The sequence below is a fragment of the Ovis canadensis genome, chromosome 3, assembly GCF_042477335.2.
Source record: "Ovis canadensis isolate MfBH-ARS-UI-01 breed Bighorn chromosome 3, ARS-UI_OviCan_v2, whole genome shotgun sequence".
In the NCBI taxonomy this organism is placed as follows: Eukaryota; Metazoa; Chordata; class Mammalia; order Artiodactyla; family Bovidae; genus Ovis; species Ovis canadensis.
In genome coordinates, this window is record NC_091247.1 from 170301534 (window position 1) to 170317352 (window position 15819).

Here is a 15819-nt window from a genome sequence, read left to right on the forward strand (position 1 = left end):
GACATGGCCTATAAAGCAATGTTTCCTGCCAATAAGTGAGATTTTGTTAAAAAATAAAGGCCACTTTAAATAGAAATTAAATTAAATCCTGAAATTCCTAAATATCTGTATAGCTATGCTTGCTGTTTATAGTCTCTTAACAGGCCACATAATAGTTAACATAATAATTTCCCAATGTTTCTTTCACTTCAATGCCCAAGTTTCTCCAGTGTTTTGTTGTTGGCATTTAAAATTATAGAAAATGTTATTTCTTATGCAGAATTTTCTGGAAATGAAACGTATTTCTTAAAGACATAGCACGATGTGAATAGATAGTTTTAATTTTGTTAATCAGTCCCTGAAAGGATCCTGCAATGCTGCATCTTACTTCAAATGTAGAGTTTCAAAATGAGTGTGTAATTTCCAGTGTATTTTCAGGCTGAACGTTGACAATTTCCTATGGCTTAAGAATTTATGTATTAACAATGATAAGGGACTAAAGAGATAAAAGTCCAAAGAGATAAAATGTACTTTAAATGTAGAGCTTTTTATTTTGTAAAGTTCAGTACCTATTTTCTTTTCTTCTTTTTTACTTTACAATATTGTGTTGGTTTTGCCATACATCAACATGAATTCGCCACAGGTATACACGTGTTCCCCATCCTGAATCCTCCTCCCTCCTGCCTCCCAGTACCATCACTCTGGGTCGTCCCAGTGCACTAGCCCCAAGCATTCAGTATCATGCATCGAACCTGGACTGACGATTCATTTCATACATGATATTGCCGGGAGCCACCATGGGAGATCCCACCCATGACAAGGTCATGTGGAAGAGAACTGTTAAGCAAGGCTTCAGAACTCAAGGGGCTCCCTAGGATTTCTCAAGCATCTACCCCAAAACCAGAATCTGTTTTACTATTTCATGACTTTCACCAACTCCTCTGACATTAACAGGGGGCTATCCCCGACCACCTTTCTCTGGAGAAAATCAACTTAGGGCTATAGCTAATAAGTCTCCTGGACATGAGATGACTATTTCAAATCAAACCCCCTCTGTTAGTATTCTAGCTTGCTTGGCAGGTATATCCAGACTTTTACAGCTACGCATATGATTATTTACAGCCTCCCAACTGTGAGAGGTCCGGAAAGCCTAAAACATAGAGCCTTTTAAAGAGTTAAAGTTATTAGAGTAGTTCTGGTGTAAGATTTCATTATTGGGCCAATGCTTGTTGCTAAGTTCCAATATCTCTTATCCACTGTGCACCTGGGAGTGCATTAGTTAACATAGTTAGAATGTAAGAAAAACAAGTGTAGCCTTGAAATTAACCACATCAGACTTATGAGCTAATTGGTTCTTTCTTGTAACTCACTGCAACTTTGCTCCGTAAGAAATGTAACTTGTTTAATATATTCTGAGGCTGACATAGATTAGAAATATAAAGAAAAAACATTCCAAGGAAAAATAAGTTTTCTGGTTGAACAGCCTTTACCAAAAGAGGGCCATAAAATGTTCACAGGCCTCCAAAGCCAGAAGATAATGTATGCAACATCGTCTATGGGAAAGGTTTGCAGAAAAAATCCTGGTTTCGATAAAGACAAAACAGATGTAATGTTTGGGCTGACTCTGTATGACTTTGCATCTTTCATTTCCCTCTATGTACAAGTAAAGGTATAAAAGACCATTTTGAAAATAAAAAAAATGGGCCTCCCTCGAAGAAACTTGGTCACGCCACAACAATCATTTTCTCTCTCTCTCTCTCCCTCTCCCTCCCTCTCTTTTTCAGGCTGATCCCTTGGAACATAAAGGCTCCCTGTATTCACTTATCTGCCCGGGTTTCTAAGACCTGAATGGGAAGACGTTCTGCATCTCCACTCCCTCGGGAGACCAGGAGGGCACCTTGGCCTCTGTGAACAGGGCAAACTTCTTGTCTTGGAGTTTTATTGATTCTCTGTGTAAACCAAGCAATATCAGCCTTTCTTTCCTCTATTTTCTTATCTTCAACATTCGTTCCTTCAGTTCAGTTCAGTGCTGTACTCAATATGTCAGCAAATTTGGAAAACTCAGTAGGACTGGAAATGGTCAGATCAGTTCAGTCACTCAGTCTTGTCCAACTCTTTGCAACCCCATGAATCGCAGCATGCCAGACCTCCCTGCCCATCACCAACTCCTGGAGTTCACTCAGACTCACGTCCATCGAGTCTGTCATGCCATCCAGCCATCTCATCCTCTGTCGTCCCCTTCTCTTCCTGTCTCCAATCCCTCCCAGCATCAGTCTTTTCCAATGAGTCAACTCTTCGCATGAGGTGGCCAAAGTACTGGAGTTTCAGCTTTAGCATCATTCCTTCCAAAGAAATCCCAGGGCTGATCTCCTTCAGAATGGACTGGATGGATCTCCTTGCAGTACAAGGGACTCTCAAGAGTCTTCTCCAACACCACAGTTCAAAAGCATCAATTCTTCGGCACTCAGCTTTCTTCACAGTCCAACTCTCACATCCATACATGACTACTGGAAAAACTATAGTTTTGACTAGACGGATCTTAGTCGGCAAAGTAATGTCTCTGCTTTTGAATATACTATCTAGGTTGGTCACAGTTTCCTTCCAAGGAGTAAGCGTCTTTTAATGTCATAGCTGCAGTCACCATCTTCAGTGATTTTGGAGCCCCCCAAAATAAAGTCTGACACTATTTCCACTGTTTCCCCATCTATTTCCCATGAAGTGATGGGACCTGATGCCATGATCTTTGTTTTCTGAATGTTGAGCTTTAAGCCAACTTTTTCACTCTCCTCTTTCACTTTCATCAAGAGGCTTTCTAATTCCTCTTCACTTTCTGCCATAAGGGTGGTGTCATCTGCATATCTGAGGTTATTGATATTTCTCCTGGCAATCTTGATGCCAACTTGTGTTTCTTCCAGTCCAGCGTTTCTCATGATGTACTCTGCATAGAAGCTAAATAAGCAGGGTGACAATATACAGCCTTGACACACTCCTTTTCCTATTTGGAACCAGTCTGTTGTTCCATGTCCAGGTCTAACTGTTGCTTCCTGGCCTGCAAAGCCCCTTTCATTTGAGGCTTCTTTTTATTTATTTTTTTTCCAAAAGCGTACACAAAAGAAGAAGAAGAAAAATGAGAAACTACACAGAAACAGCAGAGTTGATCCCTGGGACTGTCAGATGACCTATAATTTCAGGTTGTGATCTTTGTCTTTCTGCTCACCAACTACAGGCTCAGCATAACTGAGAACCTGACCTTTATCACCTTGACTCTATAGGATGCCCAACTCCAGACCCCCATGTATTGCTTCCTCAGGAGTTTCTCCATATTACAAGTGTCATTCACAACTGTCACTATTCCTAAGCTCCTGGCCACCATTATTACAGGAGATGAAAATATTTCCTTTAATGATTGTATGGCTCAGTTATTTTATTTAAGTTTTTTTCATTCTCTTGGGAGTCACTGAGTTTTACCTTCTGGCTGCCATGTCCTATGACCGCTACATTGCCATCTGTAAACCACTGCACTACATGACCATCATGAATCACAGAGTCTTCACACTGCTCTTCTTGGCCTCTTGGCTGGCTTCATTCCTAATCGTATTCCAATTACTCATGTTCTTCATACAGCTCAGTTACTATAAGTGTAGTGCTATTGACCATTTTCCTTGTGATTATTTTCCCTTTAACCTAGATAGCATATTAAAAAGCAGGGACATTACTTTGCCAACAAAGGTCCATCTAGTCAAAGCTATGGTTTTTCCAGTGGTCACGTATGGGTGTGAAAGTTGAACTGCGAAGAAAGTTGAACACCAAAGAATTGATGCTTTTGAACTGTGGTGTTGGAGAAGCCTCTTGAGAGTCCCTTGGACTGCAACTAGATCCAACCAGTCCATTCTAATGAAGATCAGTCCTGGGTATTCATTGGAAGGACTGATGCTAAAGCTGAAACTCCAATATTTTGGCCACCTCATGTGAAGAATTGACTCATTGGAAAACACTCTGATGCTGGGAGGGATAGGGGGCAGGAGGAGAAGGGGACGACAGAGGATGAGATGGTTGGATGGCATCACCGAATGATGGACATTAGTTTCAGTAAACTCCGCGAGTTGGTGATGTACAGGGAGGCTGGCGTGCTGCGATTCATGGGGTCGAAAAGAGTTGGACACGACTGAGCGACTGAACTGAAATGAGCTTATACATATATCAAGAAGGGAAACAAAAAACAAAGGAGAAAAAGAAAGATATAATACCCATTTGAATCCAGAGTTCCAAAGAATATCAAGGAGAGATAAGAAAGCCTTCCTCAGCGATCAAAGCAAAGACAGACAAAAACAATAGAATGGGAAAGACTAGAGATCTCTTCAAGAAAATTAGAGATACTAAGGGAATATTTCATGCAAAGATGGGCTCAATATAGGACAGAAGTGGTAAGGACCTAACAGAAGCAGAAGATATTAAGAAGAGGTGGCAAGAATAAACAGAAGAACTGTACAAAAAACATCTTTACAATCCATATAATCAAAATGGTGTGATCAGTCACCTAGAGCCAGACATCCTGGAATGTGAAGTCAACTGGACCTTAGGAAGCAACACTATGAACAAAGCTACAGGAGGTGATGGAATACCAGTTGAGGTATTTCAAATCCTGAAAGACGACGCTGTGAAACTGCTGCACTCAATATGTCAGCAAATTTGGAAAACTCAGCAGTGGCCACAGGACTGGAAAAGGTAGGTTTTCATTCCTATCCCAAAGAAAGACAATGCCAAAGAATGCTCAAACTACCGAACAATTGCACTCATCTCACACGCTAGTAGAGGAATGCTTAAAATTCTCCAAGCCACGCTTCTGCATTACATGTACCATAAACTTCCAGATATTCAAGCTGGTTTTAAAAAAGGCAGAGGAACCAGAGATCAAATTGCCAACATCCGCTGGATCATCAAAATAGCAAGAGAGTTCCAGTAAAAGATCTATTTCTGTTTTATTGACTATGCCAAAGCCTTTGACTCTGTGGATCACAATAAACTGGAAAATTCTGAAAGAGATGGGAATACAAGACCACCTGACCTGCCTCTCGGGAAACCTGTATGCAGGTCAGGAAGCAACAGTTGGAACTGGACATGGAACAACAGACTAGTTCCAAATAGGAAAATGAGTGTGTCAAGGCTGTATATTGTCACCCTGCTTATTTAACTTATATGCAGAGTACATAATGAGAAATGCTGGGCTGGAGGAAGCAAAAGCTGGAATCAAGATTGCCGGGAGAAATATCAATCTCCTCAGATATGCAGATGACACCACCCTTCTGGCAGAAAGTGAAGAGGAACTAAAGAGCCTCTTGATGAAAGTGAAAGAGGAGAGTGAAAAAGTTGGCTTAAAGCTCAACATTCAGAAAACGAAGATCATGGCATCTGGTCCCATCACTTCATGGGAAATAGATGGGGAAACAGTGGAAACAGTGTCAGACTTTCTTTTTCTTGACTCCAAAATCACTGCGGATGGTGACTGAAGCCATGAAATTAAAAGAGACTTACTCCTTGGAAGAAAAGTTATGACCAACTTAGACAGCATATTAAAAAGCAGAGACATTATTTTGCCAACAAAGGTCTGTCTAGTCAAGGATATATTTTTCCCAGTGGTCATGTTTGGATGTGAGAGTTGGACTATAAAGAAAGCTGAACACAGAAGAATTGATGCTTTTGAACTATGGTGTTGGAGAAGACTCTTGAGAGTCCCTTAGACTTCAAGGAGATCCAACCAGTCCATCCTAAAGGAGACCAGTCCTGGGTGTTCATTGGAAGGACTGATGCTGAGGACGAAACTCCAATATTTTGGCTACCTGATGCGAAGAGTTGACTCATTTGACAAGACCCTGATGCTGGGAAAATTTGAGGGCAGGAGGAGAAGGGGACGACAGAGGATGAGACGGTTGGATGGCATCACTGACTTGATGGACATGGGTTTGCATGAAATCTTGGAGTTGGTGATGCACAGGAAGGCCTGGAGTGAGTGCTGTGGTTCGTGGGGTCACAAAGAGCCAGACACGACTGAGCAAGTGAGCTGAACTGAACTGATACATGTATCATCAGAACAATTTTGACAACTCCTTCTACAACTCAGAAGACAAAGGCCTTTCCACATGTCCTTCCCACATGATTGCCATCTCCACCTCTTATGCCAGCTGCATTTTCATGTACATGAATCCATCAGCAAAGGACAGGGTCTCTTTGAGCAAAGGAGTAGCTGTGCAAAATATCTCAGTTGTCCCCATGCTAAACCCATTCATCTATATTCTAGGAATCAGCAAGTCAAGAGAGCCTTCATGGATATGGCAAGGAAGAATGTACTTTTCTCAAGGAAATGAAAAAATAAAAGTCCTATTTCATAAATTAGAGGCATAATGAAATGCAATTAAACAAAACTCAGAATTTTTCAAAATCTATTAATTTTCATATTGTCTCCAGAGTTATTTTTCATTACTCATAACTTCATTGACAGCAGCTTCGCAAGCATATTGTATACATTTTTTTTCTATTCAAATTCCCATCCTTCTCTCAATCATTTACCTTCCTTTTGACTTAGCTTTTCATTCTGTGTTTCCTGGTTGGTGCCATGTTAAAGAGTCTGCCTGCCACTGTAGGAGATACAAGAGACACAGGTTTGATCCCTGGGTGGGGAAGATACTTTGGAATAGGAAATGGAAGCACACTCCAGTATTCTTGCCTGGAAAGTTCTATGAACAGAGGATCCTGATGGGCTACAGCCCATGCTTCACAAAGACCTGGCATGACTGTGCAGCTGCACACGTGTTCCATTCTGTAACTATGAAACTGCCATTTCCTTCTTTGAAACTTTTAAAATTCTATTTCTTCCACAATATTTTTTGGGAAATTGAATTCAGAAAGAAAGAGGCAGAGCAAGAATGCACAAGAGAGATTTCTTTCTAGAAATTCAGGAAACAGTAAATCATGCTAAACACTGTTTTTAATTTACGATACAAGACCATGAGCATAAGTGACCATCTTACTAGAGTATTACATATATTATTCTCTCCATACAATGGCCTACTTTGTAATTATGTGAAAAACAGCACAACTAAAAATTAATGGAATTATAGTTTGTTGAGAAATCAAAAATCTTCTATTACCCAACTTAAAATCTACTCTGCCACTTAATTAATCAATTTGAGAACAATTATGAATATATACTTTCAAGAAAACTGTGAAATTGCCCTTCTTTTTGGGAACACTTTAAGTAACATAACAATTCCTAATAGGAGCCTGAAGAATTAAAAATTATTGGAAACCATATATGACTACATTTGCAATAATCAGTTTTATATCTAAATTAATGCTTGAAGTTAAGCTGTTTTTTTAATTAATCAATAGTTGACAGTTTTTACAACTTTCTTTATTAGTAGTTATTTTGAGTTAATATCATACACATATAATGCATCCAATACCTAATTAAATGACAAACTTAATAGGGATAAAGATGCTGACATTGGCAAAATTTTACTGTATATAAATTTGAACTTTTGTTAAAAATTTGTATGTTCACTCTGCTTTAAGCATTATAATGATTAGAATTTAGAAGATGATTATGCAAGATCATGCAACATTGGCACTGATTTTTTCCTTTTTTGCTTTTCCATGAAGCCAAAATTTTACATAATACTGAATGTTACTCAGACTCAACTTACATTTTCTAACCTTTTTTCTATTATGACAGTAATCCTAATTCAGTGAGCCAAATTATTGCTGATATGCATACACTGTACTCAGTTGAAAGTTGAGATCCATACTTGCTGAAAAACAAAGAAAACAAATTTTAACATTACTAAAGAGTTTTCCAGTTTGGAAAGAGTCATGGAGCTACTAACTCCTAACTTCTTGTTGAATCAATAATTTCTACAGTTAATTGGAAATATTTGAAAGAACTGAAGTTTAGAATTGATTGATGATGTGGGTTCTTGATACCTGAACAAAAACATACCATAAACTAGCGAGTTATAGTTCCAGGAATTAAAAGAGCTGTAAATTTTATTACAAAATATATGAAGGGGTTTATGTTGATATCAAATAATGTGGCTCTCCAACTCTACACAGACTCTTTAGTGGTTATTATAAAGGTTTCAGTCAGTGTACACATTTTAATTATCAGTATCAGAAGTCAACACAATTTGTGCCTAAAGGTCACTATATTAATAATTTAGAATTTGCAGACCATAGTGTCCCTGATGAAATTATTCAGTTCTCCCTCTCTTTCATACAAATGCAGCTATAAACCATATGTGATTGAAAGGGCTCAGGTGTGCCCAATTAAACTTTTAACACAAATATGTGGTGGGCCAACTGTGAACCATGGACAACAGTTTTTCCATAAACATTGGCTAGTATATTATTTCTTATTTAATATAAGTTAATTTGGCTAAAATTTGAAAATGCAATAAAAGATGTAAGATTTCCCAATTTAACAGCAAATGTCTTTTATTTATTTATTAATTGTTAAGGTGAATGAAGACATCTTATAAAATATTTATAGAAGAAAAGGTGAGGCAAAGATTTCTAACTCAATTTTGGACATTTATATTGTTTTTGATATCAAAAGATTAAGTGAAAAAGTCATCAGCAATTTGACTCATAAATAAGGAAATAATGTACTAAAAGAAATGATCAAAACTAGTATTTCATGTTACATGTGGCCTTATGCCAAAGATAATTTATCTTTAGAGAATTTACTTGTGGAATTTGCCTCATCAAAAGACTGAAAATGAAACACAAAAGTTGAAATTAAAATCATATATGTGATGATAAAATAAAGTGACCATTCATGATTTTTTTAAAGTCTCTTAGTAAAATAGAATGGAACATTATTTCAGTAGCATAAGTAACCTGACTAGATCATCACAAGTAGATATGCTACATGCTCCTTGTCTGGCTCCAATATAAACAAGTCAACAAAAAATGATGTTTTGAGACAATTGGGTATCTAGGAGTATGTTCCCAGGGGCTCACTGGCAAAGAATCCTCCTGCCAATGCAGAAGGCTCAGGAGAGAGATATGGGTTCAGTCATTGAGTCAGGAAGATCTCCTAGAGGAGGAAATAGCAACCTCCTCCTGTGTTCTTGCTTGGGAAATCCCATAAGCAGAGGAGCCTGGTGGGCTAGAGTCCATGGGGTCACAAAGAATCGGACACAACTGAGCAAGGTGATAAATGATACCAAAGACATTTTGCTAATTTAGCTAGCTTGGAAACTGCATCAGAATTAAGATATATATATTAGGAATTCATACTGAAAATATACAGGTAAGAAAAAGTTTGCTATATAAGTTCTAGTTTAAAATACAACAAAATATTTCAAAGCTTTTCAAAAAACAGGTAAAGCAATATAAAATAGCCTTCATATCTATTGACTCTGCTCGATCTGTACTTGAAACTATTTCTCCAGTTCTCTATCCTAGTGTATACGTGAAAATATACATAATTTAAAGTTTATAGCAAACATCATTTTTAATGGTTTAAATAGTAGCTATAGTCTTAGTAAAATTAGTTATAAGATGTGAAGGACCACTATAACTGCTTTATTCAATACTCTGCTGGAGATTCTATCCAGGAAACTAGTTCAACAAAAATTGAAAAATATCAGAAATGAGAAAACAAAATAAACAACCAAAAATCATTCTTTGCAATTAACATGATTTTCCTTCTAGGACCTTACTGTATTTACACTAAGTGTTTCTTAAACTGGAAATTCTCCCTCTCCCAGATAATCACATGGTTAGCACCCATCCCTCCTTCAGATCTCTGTCTAAATATCACCTCAATAAAATCTACCCCGTTGACACTATTTAAAATTATACTAGCTCCCCACTTCTAAGGCACTTCAGTTTTCTCTTCCTTTGCAAAACACTTATTATTATTACATTCATGCTTGCTGTCTACATTCTCTCCCATCCCTCACCCCATGAAAGCAGGGATCTTTGTCTAGTTTGTAGATGAACAGGTTCACACCCAGCGGGGGTGTGCTGGAAACTGTCTGGACCACATCTTGGGACCCAGTTGTGCACAGGTTCTTGAAATCTGTCCCAGTAAGAGACTTTGCTTTTATATTTGAAGGGAATGGCAACCCACTCCAGGATTCTTGCCTGGAGAATTCCATGGACAGAGGAGCCTTGTGGGCTACATTCCATGGGGACACAAAGAGTCAAACACAACTGAGCAATTAACATTTTTTTATTTATATAGTGATTCCTTTCATATTTTGTTTCTCAAATTCTTTATCAATCAGTTTTTAAGATTTTATTGAGTACTGGAGATTGATTATATACCAAAATTATTTCAAATATTTATTCATTCAGAAATATTTATTGAGTATCCACTATATGACTGACAGATATTCTAAATGAGGGAATAGTAAATGTTTAACAACTCTCTCTCAGACGTGAAGGTGAAGGCCTGATTTGTTGAGTTTGTCAATTTCTAAATCTAAATCAAATTTTTGCACACTCAATATGACGTGTTGTTTATGAAGTTACCTCATTTAGCTCAGTCATTTTGGTTTTTGACACTTTCTTTTTTCAAAGAATTTTACTTATTTTTTTTATTTTTGGCTGCACCGGCTTTCTCTAGCTGAGACAGTTGGGGGCTACTCTCTACTTATGGTGTATGAGCTTCTCATTGTGGTGGCTTCTCTTCATGTGGAGCATGGCCGTAGGTGGTAAGGGCTTCAGTAGTTGCAGCGTGTTGACTCGTAATTGCCATTCCCGGGCTCTAGAGCATAGGCTCAGATTTTGCGGCGACCTGTCTTAGTCGCTGCATGGCTTGAAGAATCTTCCCACTTCATGGATCACAGCCGCGTCTCTAGCATTGGCAAGTGGATTTTTTACCACTGAGCCACTAGGGAAGCATAAACACTTTCTTATCAATATTCACAAAACTGATTCACCTGTGTCTTTTAATAATGCCTCCTCAGCCCTCTGTTTACTTAACAAATTACCCTGAGAAAATAGGAAAGACAAGGTAAATCCAATTCCCTGTGTATGACATACATGGAGAAGAAATTTCTAAATCTCTTTTTCTCAAAGCAGCATTTGTAGGAAAATATAACAGTCTCTTAAGCCTAAGGAAAATGTTAGTTAAATTGCATGGGTAAATAATCATAGAATTACAAAATCATCATTTAAAATCTGTGCATTAATATAAAGATAATGTTTTAATAAGTAGTGCTTTTATTTATATTTTATTATTTTTTATTTTATTATTATTATTATTTTTACTTTACAATATTATATTGGTTTTGCCATACATCAACATGAATCAGCCATTATGTGAAAAGGTGTAAGAAATATTTGACTAGTCCCCCTAAGTGCAACTGAGTTTGTACACAGAGCTTGGATAAGAGACAAGAATCAATTATGAGTCACAGTATAATGAAATGTGCCCCAATTGTGCAATATATCAGGAAGGAAGGATATTGTGAGTCAAATATTACCAGTTGAACCACAATGAGAATATAATCCTTGAGAGTCGAACCACAATGAAAATATAATCCTTGAGATCGATGACATGGTTAAGTCACCATATTCGTTTTGAGAGTACAATTGCAACCAAATAAACTGCTAACTCAGCTCACCATCTCTGAAATTATATAATTATTGAAATGATCAGACCACAAAATTTGAGACTACGTCATCAAAAAAAACCAGGAAGCAAGTAAAACTAGTTATTATTCAGGTTAATGCATATTATTACATCTCATTCATGTGTTTTAAAGTAGTATTTGCATATGGGTTTGTGAATTTAGGAAATTTTTGTTATTAAAGAGTAAATGGTGGTTTACTAACAAGAATGCTATTCATGGAGTCCTAAAGAAGCAGCATAGCAATAAGTATTGAGTTGTTCATTGATTTTTCCTAAGTTAAATGGTTTCCATTTATAGAAATAAAGCTATAAAAATGGCATTCCTTATTTAAAGGAATTCCCAGTAAAGGTTTTGCCCATCTGCTTATTCATTTGCTAAGGCAAAATTGTAAAACAAAAGAAAATAAGTGTGCATTGTATGAACTAAACTAAGTATAGGCAATTGTTTAATTTGGTAATGGAAGTTACATTTTGTTGCGTTTTTGGTCTTTTATCAGAAAAGGAAGAAATTAAGGCATTGCATCAACCAAAGCTTTATGGAAGTAAATTAGGAGAGAGTGCCACCAGAATATTCCCATGGGTAAATAGCTATATTCTAAAGTGATATATTACTATGCTGTGCTATCATTGCTCAGGCGATTAGTTGTGTCTGACTCTTTCCAACACCATGAACTGCAACAGGTCAGTCTTCCCTGTCCCTCACTATTTCCCAGAATTTGCTTAAGCTCACTTCCACTGAATCTATGATGCCATTAAGGCATCTCATCTTCTTTTGTCCCCTTCACCTCAGCCCTCAGTCCTTCCCAGCATCAGGGTCTTTTCCAGTGAGTCAGCTCTTCCAATGAATATTCAGAACTGAATATTCAATTCGGATTGATTAGTTTGATCTTCTTGCAGTCCAAGGGGCTCTCAGGAGTCTTCTCCACCACCACAGTTCAAAAGCATCAATTTTCAGCACTCGGCTTTCTTTATAGTCCAACTCTCACATTCACACATGACTACTAGAAAAACCAAAGCTTTGACTAGAGGGACTTTTGTTGGCAAAATAATGTCTCTACTTTTTAAAATGGTGTCGAAGTCGGTCGTAGCTTTTCTTTCAAGAAGCAAGCATCTTAAGCATCTTTTTTTTTTTCACTTGTATTAGCTCATGTAATTTTTTTTGTTTCTTATATGATATTGTAATTATAAAGAGTGAAGTAAGCCAGAAAGAAAAACACCAATACAGTATACTAACACATATATATGGAATCTAGAAGGATGGTAACGATAACCCTGTATGCGAGACAGCAAGCGTCTTTTAATTTCATGGCTACAGTCTCCCCATCTATTTGCCATGGAGTGATGGGACTGGTTGCCATGATCTTAGCTTTCTGAATGTTGCGTTTTCAGCCAACTTTTTCACTCTCCTCCTCTTTCACTTTCATCAAGAAGCTCCTTAGTTCTTCTTCACTTTCTGCCATAAGGGTGGTGTCATCTGCATATCTGAGGTTATTGATATTTCGGCCCACAATCTTGATTCCAGTTTGTGCTTCATCCAGCCCAGCATTTTGCATGATGTACCCTGCATATAAGTGAAATAAGCAGGGTGACAATATGCAGCCTTGAGGTACTCCTTCCCCGATTTAGAACCATTCTTTTGTTCCATGCCCAGTTCTAATGGTTGCTTCTTGACCTGCATACAGATTTCTCAGGAAGCAGGTCAAGTGGTCTGGTATTCCCATCTCTTTAAGAATTTTCCACACTTTGTTGTGATCCACATGGACTGTGGCTACAGTCCAGGGGGTCGTAAAAAGTCAGACAAGACTGAGCAACTAACACACACACACACAAACACGCAGGGTGATAATATACAGCCTTGAAGTACTGCTTTCCCAATTTTGAAACAGTCCATTGTTCCCTGTCTAGTCCTAACTGCTGCTTCTTGTCCTGCATATACGTTTCTCAGGAGGCAGATTAGATTGTCTAGTATTCCAATCTCTTTAAATATTTCGCACAGTTTTACTACATTCACTAGTCATTTAAACTATTGAAAGTCACCTAAACAAAGTGGACCTCAGTTATGCAAAATATAAAATGTGGAAGTAGGTATACATAAACTCTGTATGCTTTCAAATTTTACTTAGGTTATCTGTAAACTATACTGGTTTTTATCATAATGAGGAAAGGAGGAGAACCAATTTAATATTCTGTACTTTTTACAAAGGAAGCTAAATATTTAAAGAATACCTTGAACCAATTAAAATTATGAGAAAAATAGTCCTATTTAAGTGTTATCATAAGAGTTTTACTTTATCCATAGTCTATGATAATGTATTTTGAAGAAAAATAATGATTTTGAACTTCAGATAATAGTCCTTACTAGAATGAAAAGCTGAATGGAAATTGGAGAGAGTTCTGTAGGTGAATTTTAAATTTCATTCATTATCATCATGAAGGATATTTAAAAGCTTTGTATTCTATCCTCAAATGTGTTTTGATCTTTTATTTCTTATAGGAAACATCCATTTTCTATTTGAATGGGGGGAAAGGATCAGCAATGTAAAACCACACAAGACCCACAGAATTCATTCTTCTGGGGCTATCAGATGACCCAGAGCTTCAGACTGTGACTTTTCTCTTTTTAATCATCACATATATATTAAGTGTCACTGGAAATTTGATCATCATCATTCTCACCTTGGTGGACTCCCATCTACAGACACCTATGTATTTTTTCCTCAGGAACTTCTCTATATTAGAAATTTCCTTTACAACTGTCTGTATTCCTAAATTTCTGGGCACAATTATCACCAGGGACAAAACGATTTCATACAATGATTGTACAGCTCAGCTGTTTTTCTTCATTTTCTTGGGTATCACTGAGTTTTATCTTCTAACTGCCATGTCCTATGATTGCTATGTAGCTATCTGCAAACCCCTGCATTACACAACCATCATGAACAACAGAGTCTGTGTATTGCTTGTCTTTTGTGCTTGGCTGGCAGGGTTCTTAAACATCTTCCCACCTGTTATTCTTTTTCTCCAGTTAGATTACTGTGGTTCTAATATCATAGATCACTTTGCTTGTGACTATTTCCCCCTCTTGCAACTATCCTGCTCAGACATGTAGCTCCTTGAAGTGATTGGTTTTTACTCTGCAATAGAGATTCTGCTTTTTACTTTGGCATTAATAGTTCTACCCTATATGTTCATCATCAAGACAATTCTGAGACTGCTTTCTGCCAGTCAGAGAAAAAAGGCATTTTCTACATGCTCCTCTCACATGATTGTCATTTCCATCTCTTATGGAAGCTGTATATTCATGTATGCCAACCTATCAGCAAAAGAAAAGGCATCCTTGATGAAAGGAGTAGCAATTCTGAATACTTCTCTTGCTCCTATGATGAACCCGTTTATATATACACTGAGGAACCAGCAAGTGAAGCAAGCCTTTAAGGATACCATCCAAAAGGTTATCTTTTTCTCAAGTAAATGCAAGTATCTGTAAAATAAAGTTCTGGTCAATGATTTCTTCATTCATATTCTCTCAAAACTATTTCACTATAGTTATATGATTCCTTCCTATTCTAAACTTCCCTGCACATTGAACCAAGTAAATTGGATAAAGCTGAATGCTGCCTCAGAATTTTCTGTAAATTGTTTTTTATTCATATGTATTTGATGAAGTATAAAATGTTACAACATAAGCCATTTTATTTAAGAAAAAAAATCTCAGGAATAATGTGGATTTCTGAAATTGTCACTCATACAAGATATGAATATTATTAGAAAATTTTGATTCTATTGGCATTTTCATGAAATCAAATAACCACATATTTGGAAATAAAATATAAATATTTACTTAAATATTTTTGAAAGATTATAAACATACATATTCAAAATCTTTATACTATTACTAATAATTTTGATAATAATGATGAGAAGGACAAGAAAGAAAAAGGTAGAGATAATTATGTTTAGCAGTTACTATATTCCAAACTTATTCTAGAGAATTATTTTCTAGAAGAAAGCAATTCTTGTTGGCTCACTGAATCCTGCCAACAACATTTTTAGGTACCTGTAATTGTTATTCTCTTGCAGAAATATTACCTTATCTTTTCCTCTGGAAATATCTGATAGGATTATCATCATTCATATGCATGTGAAAAATGTTGGAATTAAATTTTAAAATCTTACCTCTGTCAAGAATTTTCTCATTT

The 15819-nt window shown here is 36.9% G+C and overlaps 1 pseudogene; it reads left to right on the plus strand.

Annotated features, from left to right (window-relative positions):
* The first annotated feature begins 14156 nt into the window (after nt 1-14156).
* On the plus strand, nt 14157-15107 carry LOC138438280 (olfactory receptor 6C3-like; annotated as a pseudogene).
* The last annotated feature ends 712 nt before the right edge of the window (nt 15108-15819 follow it).